The sequence below is a fragment of the Nerophis lumbriciformis genome, linkage group LG08 (genome assembly GCF_033978685.3).
Source record: "Nerophis lumbriciformis linkage group LG08, RoL_Nlum_v2.1, whole genome shotgun sequence".
Lineage (NCBI taxonomy): Eukaryota > Metazoa > Chordata > Actinopteri > Syngnathiformes > Syngnathidae > Nerophis > Nerophis lumbriciformis.
In genome coordinates, this window is record NC_084555.2 from 12,137,420 (window position 1) to 12,147,500 (window position 10,081).

The following is a 10,081-nucleotide window of genomic DNA, read 5'->3' on the forward strand; positions in this document are numbered from 1 at the left end:
GTGAGGGGAGCAGTGGGCAGCAGCGGTGCCGCGCTCGGGAATCATTTTTGGTGATTTAACCCCCAATTCCAACCCTTGATGCTGAGTGCCAAGCAGGGAGGTAATGGCTCCCATTTTTATAGTCTTTGGTCACAACCTACCGATCATAACAGTAATAACATAATAACATTGTAATTATGTCGCAAATTATTAAATATGAACTAAAGAGATTATTAATAATAAATAAATACATCAATTATTAATTGTATTATGTAAGACTAAGATCGTGTATTGTATTGTAAGTTAAAAAAAACAAAAAAAAAGTAATGAAAAGAATAATAATAATAATATTGTCATGTGTTTCCAATATGTAACAAGTATTTATTTATTGATGTACTTTCAGCATTTCTCAAGCACAATTCAACTCAAATCAGGGTATAATTCCCGCAATAAATCATCAGTCGAAGAGGACGCAAAATACAATGCTTGCAGCTTATCTTTTTTTTCTGCTTTTTGAGCACTGGAATGTCCCGTACATGGACGTGAAGCGGACCTACACTTTTGTGTTTACAATATGAATATTATTAAGCTCCATAATGTAGCCACTGGCGTGTTTGCTTCAAGCCACAGAGGCGCCGCAAAATTTTGTGGCGAAAACCTGTGCAACGCGTGGTATACATTTTTTTTTCCAGAGGTGCTGACTCAGTCTCTCTACCCTCAAGGGTATTTTGCTAATTTCTTAAAATTCTGGGTACATTTAGCAAATTCTCGCTTCTAAATACACCCAGACGGGACTTTTGATAAAACACTTTTGAGCAAATAAATGATGTGCATTCAAGTTATACACTTTAAAAATGTTGCTGTATGACATTCTGACAATAACATTTTATTTGTGTTCAAATATTGGGGTCTTTTCAAGTTAATTTAAATTATGCAAGTGAGTAATAACCTGCAATCAATCATGATTAATCCAAATTTAAAAGTGTGATTCACCTAATGAATAAAATGTATCACTTGACAGCATTAAAGTAAATATGTATCTAAATATGTGCTCAGTGGTATAATTACCCATCAAAATCCACCCCGGACTTTAAATAACACTCTTACCAAATAAATGATGTGCATTCCCGTAAAATGTTTTTTTAAATTTGCTGTACGACATTCTGACAATGAAATTGTATTTGTTTCAAAATATTGGGGTCTTTTTTAAGTTAATTTAAATTATGCAAGCTAGTCATTTACTGTGATTAATCAAAGTTTGAATTTTTTTTTTTAATATATCATTTGACAGCTTTTACTTTCAAGACAAATTTCACAACGTGGTACAATAGAAGTGGATTTCATTCTGAATGTAAGACGACACCGAATAAAAAGCAGTCCCTCTTTTTCAAGACCTGTTATTGGAAAAATTAAGGAATCCTGTTTTCAGAATGGAAATGTTTTTCATTTTTATTAAATCTAGCTTATTGGTTGTTGGGTTTTTTTTAAACATATTCTACATATTTTTGTCCTAAATTGAGAATTTTCAAGTATAAAAATGGCTATATAAACAAAAATGATCAATACTACAGTAATGTTGACCAAACCAATCACAACTAATCAGTATTTTGGCCACTAATGGGCTCAGCCTTAATGGGCATTACAATATTGGGTTAAAAGAACGTAAAGGTGACTAAAGGGTGGTATTTCTTGTCTAGAGGGCTCTCATAATATTAAAATACATATTTGGAATTTTTTATGCTGTAGTTGTGAAAATATTTGACTTATAAATGATAATTCCTACTTTTTAGCACTGTAAGGCTTGGAACCAATTAACGGTAAACAAGCATTTACATGTGTAAATTTTTCTTAGACTTCTAGTCCACTATTTACTTATTTATTCATTTATCTTATTCATTTTTTTAAACTATTCCAATCTCTATCCATTTGTATTTACTGTTATTATTTAATTAATAATTTATTATATTTATGTACTTAAATAAATGACTTGATTTAGCTTATTTTCTAACACTTTTTTATTTTCTTACTTATCAATCTTTCGCAACACAATTTTTTTTTCCTGATAACTGGAAATGTGACACCCAAACACAGGAAGTGAGCAACCTTAATAAGCACCCTGAGATCGGTAGGTCGTGAGTTTAAAGGGTTGGAATCGGGGGTTAAATCACCAAAATGATTCCCGAGCGCAGCCACCGCTGCTGCTCACTGCTCCCCTCACCACCGAGGGGGTGGAACAAGGGGATCGGTCAAATGCAGAGGGTAATTTCACCACACCTAGTGTGTGACTATCAGTGGTACTTGACTTAACTTATAATTATTGTCAGTAGCAAAACAAACACATTGTTGTCAATAAAGATACGGAGAAGGGATAGGATTCAATCAGTTCCGCTTCTTCCTACTCCTTTTCGAACATGTTAAATTGTGCAAGTGTAAACATGTGGTGACTCTCAATGTAACTTAAGCATGTCTGAAACAAAAAACCATGCGATGCCATTGACTAATTTGAAATCCTCTAAAATTGCAATTGTTAATGGTTTGAAAGGCCTACTGAAATGCGATTTTCTTATTTAAACGGAGATAGCAGGTCCATTCTATGTGTCATACTTGATCATTTCGCGATATTGCCATATTTTTGCTGAAAGGATTTAGTAGAGAACATCGACGATAAAGTTTGCAACTTTTGGTCGCTGATAAAAAAGCCTTGCCTGTACCGGAAGTAGCAGACGATATGCGCGTGACGTCACAGGTTGTGGAGCTCCTCACATCTGCACAATGTTTACAATCATGGCCACCAGCAGCGAGAGCGATTCGGACCGAGAAAGCGACAATTTCCCCATTAATTTGAGCGAGGATGAAAGATTTGTGGATGAGGAAAGTGAGAGTGAAGGACTAGAGGGCAGTGGGAGCGATTCAGATAGGGAAGATGCTGTGAGAGGCGGGTGGGACCTGATATTCAGCTGGGAATGACTAAAACAGTAAATAAACACAAGACATATATATACTCTATTAGCCACAACACAACCAGGCTTATATTTAATATGCCACAAATTAATCCCGCATAACAAACACCTCCCCCCTCCCGTCCATATAACCCGCCAATACAACTCAAACACCTGCACAACACACTCAATCCCACAGCCCAAAGTACCGTTCACCTCCCCAAAGTTCATACAGCACATATATTTCCCCAAAGTCCCCAAAGTTACGTACGTGACATGCACATAGCGGCACGCACGTACGGGCAAGCGATCAAATGTTTGGAAGCCGCAGCTACATGCGTACTCACGGTACCGCGTCTGCGCATCCAACTCAAAGTCCTCCTGGTAAGAGTCTCTGTTGTCCCAGTTCTCCACAGGCCAATGGTAAAGCTTGACTGTCATCTTTCGGGAATGTAAACAATGAAACACCGGCTGTGTTATCCGTCAGGGGGTGCATTCTACGGCAGGGGTGTGTTATCCGGCACAACACCTGCCGCAATACACCGCTTCCCACCTACAGCTTTCTTCTTTGCTGTCTCCATTGTTCATTGAACAAATTGCAAAAGATTCACAAACACAGATGTCCAGAATACTGTGGAATTTTGCGATGAAAACAGGCGACTTAATAGCTGGCCACCATGCTGTCCCAAAATGTCCTCTACAATCCGTGACGTCACGCGCTGACGTCATCATACCGAGACGTTTTCAGCAGGATATTTCGCGCGAAATTTAAAATTGCACTTTAGTAAGCTAACCCGGCCGTATTGGCATGTGTTGCAATGTTAAGATTTCATCATTAATATATAAACTATCAGACTGCGTGGTCGGTAGTAGTGGGTTTCAGTAGGCCTTTAAAATGTTCAGTATTTATCGTGAAAAAAGCAATGGAGGAGCTTTATGCTATCATACAAGAAAATCAATAGAACGAATTAGAGCAAAGGTAAATTATTTTGTTATGGATCACTTCGAGGTTATACTGCGTAAACACCTGAGGCTTTTATACAGGATGAGGTGCTTATTGTTTCATCCTGTCTGTAGGTGATTGAGACATTTTTCCTTTTGGCCATTTTTACATGACAACTGCCTTAGGAGCTGACCCTGAAAGGTGCCCTTACACGGACACTGTTCTAACTGTTGAATGTTTTAGACGGAGCTTTTCTCACTTTTTTCTAAAACTTGAACATTGGTATTCATATATTCTTATTAATTAAAATTGTAATGTATGCATGCAAATGACATTTTAGAGATTTCCGGGCCATCATTATACACTCACTCACCGGATCTTATCGGCAATGAAGTTTCTGTTCATTAGTGGAATTCATGTTAAAAAAAATAGCCAAGTCCTTATTTTGATAATGGGGGAAACAAAAAATTGGTTATTTTGTATTATTTTTGAAAAAATACTTGTATGTACTTCAAATTCCCTTAGCTCAGTGCTTCCTAATTATTTTTCTGTTACGCCTCCTTGGACTACAAGCCCAGGTATATATGTTGTGAAATGAGTTATTTACACAGAAATATTTTTTAAATGTTTATTTACATACCTGAATTGTTTCCAAACGGTGCCTGTCACACAGCAGTAAAGTTAAAGTAAAAAGTTAAAGTACCAATGATTGTCACACACACACTAGGTGTGGCAAAATTATTCTCTGCATTTGACCTATCACCCTTGATCACCTCCTGGGAGGTGAGGGGAGCAGTGGGCAGCAGCGGTGGCCGCGCCCGGGAATCATTTTTTGTGATTTAACCCCCAATTCCAACCCTTGATGCTGAGTGCCAAGCAGGGAGGTAATGGGTCCCATTTTTATAGTCTTTGGTATGACTCGGCCGGGGTTTGAACTCACAACTACCGATCTCAGGGCGGACACTCTAACCACTAGGCCACTGAGTAGGTAACACGGCTTATCAGACAAAACAGAAGTCATCGTCATGGACCCACCAGCTACGGAAGTTAGCGCTCCAACCGGCTAAACAGACTCAATAGCTCCTCGATGACATCTTGGAGAATATACTGAGGAATTTGTCAAACTGAAACAACACAAAAAGAATCCCGTTGTAAGTTAATGATACTAACACAGAAACTTGCAAATGTGTTCGCATATTAGCTAGTGCTAACGGCGCTAGCTTCATTACATTACAATAGCACGTAAAATATGCATGAAAACATTGGGTTTAGTAAGTATTAATAGTTTTAGTTATATTGTAAAACTTACAACCGTTGCCTGGATTGAGGAATGAAGAATTCATACGATCAGAAACGCCATGGACAAGTAGAAGACAGAATGGCACTTGTACTTCCTGTTTAAAACACTAAACAGAAGGAAATACAGTAGACGTTCAACCAGCGGCACCTGTAATAAGCGAACTCGTTCAAAAGACGGCGCCATAGCACAAACAATAACACACCTTTTCAATGTCTCTGCTTGGGTTTAATTAAAGCTATTTGTTAAATACAAATCCAAGCATTAGCTGCACCTTTTTATAAGCCATGGGGTTCAGAGTGCAGGAAAAATAAGTGGAATTTCCGATAGTGTCATTTGTCTATAAAATTGTTAAAAGTTCACCTCTGCACACCATGGTATCCTTACCAACATTAAATAAAACACATCGGTCTTTCCTTGCCCCCCACTGTAGTCACAGTGAAGCCAAACGCTACATTAGTTTCATCATCCATCCATCCATCCATTTTCTACCGCTTGTCCCTTTTGGGGCCGCGGGGGGGGCGGGGTGCTGGAGCCTATCTCAGCTGCATTCGGGCGGAAGGCGGCGTACACCCTGGACAAGTCGCCACCTCATCGCAGGGCCAACACAGATAGACAGACAACATTCACACTCACATTCACACACTAGGGCCAATTTAGTGTTGCCAATCAACCTATCCCCAGGTGCATGTCGTTGGCGGTGGGAGGAAGCCGGAGTACCCGGAGGGAACCCACGCAGTCACGGGGAGAACATGCAAATATTGACAAAAAAAGCATGTTCCCTGAGGTCACACGAGCCCCCATGGTGTCACACTTCCCCACCCAGGGGGGCTTGCCCCACTATTTGAGAAGGACTTCCATAGCTGAATCAACAGACAACTCGTGCAATCTGTTTTTGCATAACTTGCAAGGTAACCCGGGTGATCAGACTGAACAGTGCCTTGTTGTCTCATGCCAATTGGCTATGACCTGTAGGGTTCCTCAGGAGTCAATTCCGGGACCCCTTTTGTTCAACCTGTACATGCTGCCACCAGGCCAGCTAATAGCCAATAGCATACAAATGCCGGAGGTTCAAGAAATACACGGCGCACTTACCCGTGTAAAAAAAAGGGGGGCGGCATAGCTCGGTCGGTAGAGTGGCCGTGCCAGCAACTTGAGGGTTCCAGGTTCGAGCCCCGCTTCTGCCATCCTAGTCACTGCCGTTGTGTCCTTGGGCAAGACACTTTACCCACCTGCTCCCAGTTAGTGATGGGATCGGCAGTTCTTTTCACTGTACTGAATCACTAGAATCAGTTCCTTAAATTGATTCATTCAAAAAATTTGTTCACCGACTCACTTCTGCAGCAGCAGTTCTGTGGGCAGGTCGGCGAATCACGAGTCAGTCAGTAACAGATTCCCCAGCGGCAGATCTCGGTGTGTGTCAGTTCGCGAACGACACAAGCCCTCAGCACCCAATGAACGACACGCACAGTGACTGAACGAGATTCTCAATGTGACGTCCTCCTCCGCGACACAGTCAGTTCTCTGTGTCAGTAGGTTCGCGAGTCCTGTTGTTAAATATGTTTTATTGCACTGAAATGAAAATAAGAAATAAATAAAAGTGGGAAATAAAAAAAATAGTTATAGCCTACTAAAATGCTTGCAATCAACAGTTAAATAAATAGGCCTCGTTTATTTAGTGCAAAAACAAATATTAAATTAGGAAACCCTTAACAAATGCCAACATAAAAACTAAATGTTCTGTAGCAAAGAAAATGTAAACTTAAATATGCAAACAAAAAGAAAATAAATACCTTCAAAATAAAACAAATAAATTAAGAGCCAGAAATGCCAACATAAAAACTAAATGTTCTGTAGCCTACGCGTTTAAAAATATAACAAAGAAAATATTAACTTAAATGTGCAAACAAAAAGAAAATAAATAGGCTACCTTAAATAAAACAAAACAAATATTAAACCAAGTGCCAGAAAAGCCAACATTAAAACTAAAATTTCTGTAGCTTACATTTAAAAATATAAAAATGGAAATATCAACTTAAATATGCAATAAAAAAGAAAATAAATAGCTTAAATAATATAAAAATCAAGATAAATAATAGCCTATGTATATGTACATACATTAGTTATTATTTTTATTTTAAATCTTATCAAACAGCCTTCCCTACACTTTACCCCCCGCCCCTCCCCCTCGCGTCGCTGCTGCTCAGCCTTGCCCTGCCTGCACTGAGTTTCTTTCTGTCTCCTCGACTCTCATAACTATATGTGTTGAGATAATGGGGACGGGGCGCGTGTGTGTGTTTGTTTTCATGTGGCTTGAGTCAACATTAGCCGTTAGCTTGGGGAATGAATGGATGCCAATGGCATGAAACATATCCCCGCGAGGGGAGGAGAATCACTCGCGGCATTGGGGCAAGCAGAGCAGAGAGCGAGAGCGTTGTCGTTCACTGAGTGATTCATGTCGTTAATCCGCGGTGAACGAATCGTTCGCTCAGTCCCTCCCCCCGCCCCCATGATGGCTGCGTCGTTCGCCGACGTCGAGGGTTCAGTGAGTCACAGAATGCGCCAGTTCCACTCATACCGGCATGGTCGCGGCGGAGCTCAACTGAACTGAGAAAGGAACGAATCAGTTCATGAAGTGATTCGGTTCAGTACGTTCGAACGAATCGTTCGCGAACGACACAACATTACTCCTAGTGCCACCCACACTGGTTGAAATGTAACTTAGATATTGGGTTTCACTATGTAAAGCGCTTTGAGTCACTAGAGAAAAGTGCTATATAAATATAATTCACATTCACCAAAAAAGGTTGCCCTGAGGAATGCGTCAACTACGTAAATCACAAGTTTGGACCCCAGTGTTCTATGTTTTTGATTGATTGATTGCGACTTTTATTAGTACGGTAGGTTGCACAGTGAAGTACATATTCCGTACAATTGACCACTAAATGGTAACACCCCAATACGTTTTTCAACTTGTTTAAGTCGGGGTCCACTTAAATTGATTCATGATACAGATATATACTATCATATATACTATCATCATAATACAATCATCACACAAGATAATCATCAGGGTGTTTTACTCTGTTTGCTAGCAAGGTTAAAATGTCAATGCCAGGATCTGCCAATGTGTTTTACAGAGGTCCAAGTTCTTGCATACAACAGGAGCACTCTGGTCTTTTCAGGAATTTGCCGCAGAAATGTCTCCCCAGTTTTGAACTGAACCTGAGATTTGGCCCACGGGCCACCGGTTGAATAACACCGACTTAAAACATCGCAACTTTGAAAAATGCTGCCACGAAATCAGGCTTTTTAAGCGGCAACAATCACCAAAAAAATGAAATCCTGGAGGGGGATATATTATTTATCACATGCAAATGTGATGATTTCGTATGAATTGACATGTGCGGCTTCCGTATGACTTCACTGAATAATTGAAGAACAACGGCGTCCATATTGGCGATTGAGTCACATGACAGATTGACGGCGATGTCGCCATAGTAGCTACCGCCACTGATTGCAATACGGTCTTTCATCTTGTTGTTGTTATTCAGTCTTACTCACCCAGTGACAAGATTGGTTCTCCTGACGCCTTCCCCGGAGACGCACGTGCTCCTTCCCCACGCCCGCGCTCTCAAGGACACTTCTGGCGAGCGTGCACGTCGCCGACATGCTCAAATACGTGTGACATTTCACAGGGCGAGCTGATAATGGCTTGATGAGTTGTCCTAGAAGCAATCTTCGGCGATTCTCGACTTGGCTCACGCGCGGTCATTCTTTAAATTGTTCCAATTACGCTTGGAGGTCACTGAAAATGAAATAAAGATACGCACATGTCACGATTAAGAAGATGCATCACGTATTGTATTATCCTTGAAAAGAGTACTTAAATTTAAACGTCAAATCTTGTGTTGTTTATCATTCCACTTACTGAAAATAGACAAATGATGAAAGTAGTCGTCCCTCGTATTGCGGCTTCACCACATGGCAGATTTTTTTAAACATATTCTACAATTGTTGGTTCTAAATTAAGCGAGTTAAAGCATTAAAATGTCAAAATAAACTACAACTATCAATACTAGTATTGGCCACTAAAGGAGACCTAACCGGTCAGCGCGCACTGTTCAGTATCGTGGCCACTGATTGGCTCAGGCATTGCTATATTGGATTGAAGGAGCGTTAAGGTGACTAAAGGTTGTAGAAGGCTCTTATAATGTTGAAAAAATGTATTTAGAAGGTTATTAACATGTTTTTTCATGTTGTAACTATGACCATATTCGATTTGTAATTAATGATTTGCAGAAAATGTATTGCGGTCGTTTCTGGAACCAATTAACCGCCATAAACAAGTGATGGCTGTGTTGTATTCGTCTGGAAAAAATTTATATATTTTTCAAATTTCGGTTTAGTATGTTTGTTAAACTTTCCTCTCCAATTTGGTATCAAATATGTATGCAGACTATAGGTTGGTTGCAATCACGTGAGGCACATCCAGGCACTACCGGGTTTCAGGCGATGGTCTAAGCCAGGAGTCCCCAAACTACGGATCCAGCCTGCCAGCGTCCAAAATCCGGCCTGCAGAAGTTTTTTATTATTTTTTAAAATCTGTCCTTTCTAATCCATTTTCTACCGCTTGTTACTCTCGGTGTCTCCTAGTCGCTCAAGCAAATCATAATATCTAAAAATGCATTTTCCTATTGATAACATGACATCATCGCGCTCTGAATATATATATATATATATATAGATACATATACACATATATTTATATATACATACATATAGATACATATACATATATATACACATATATATACATATATATATATATATATATATATATATATATATATACACGTATACATATATGTACATATACATATACAGTTGTGCTCATAAGTTTACATACCCTGGGAGATTTTA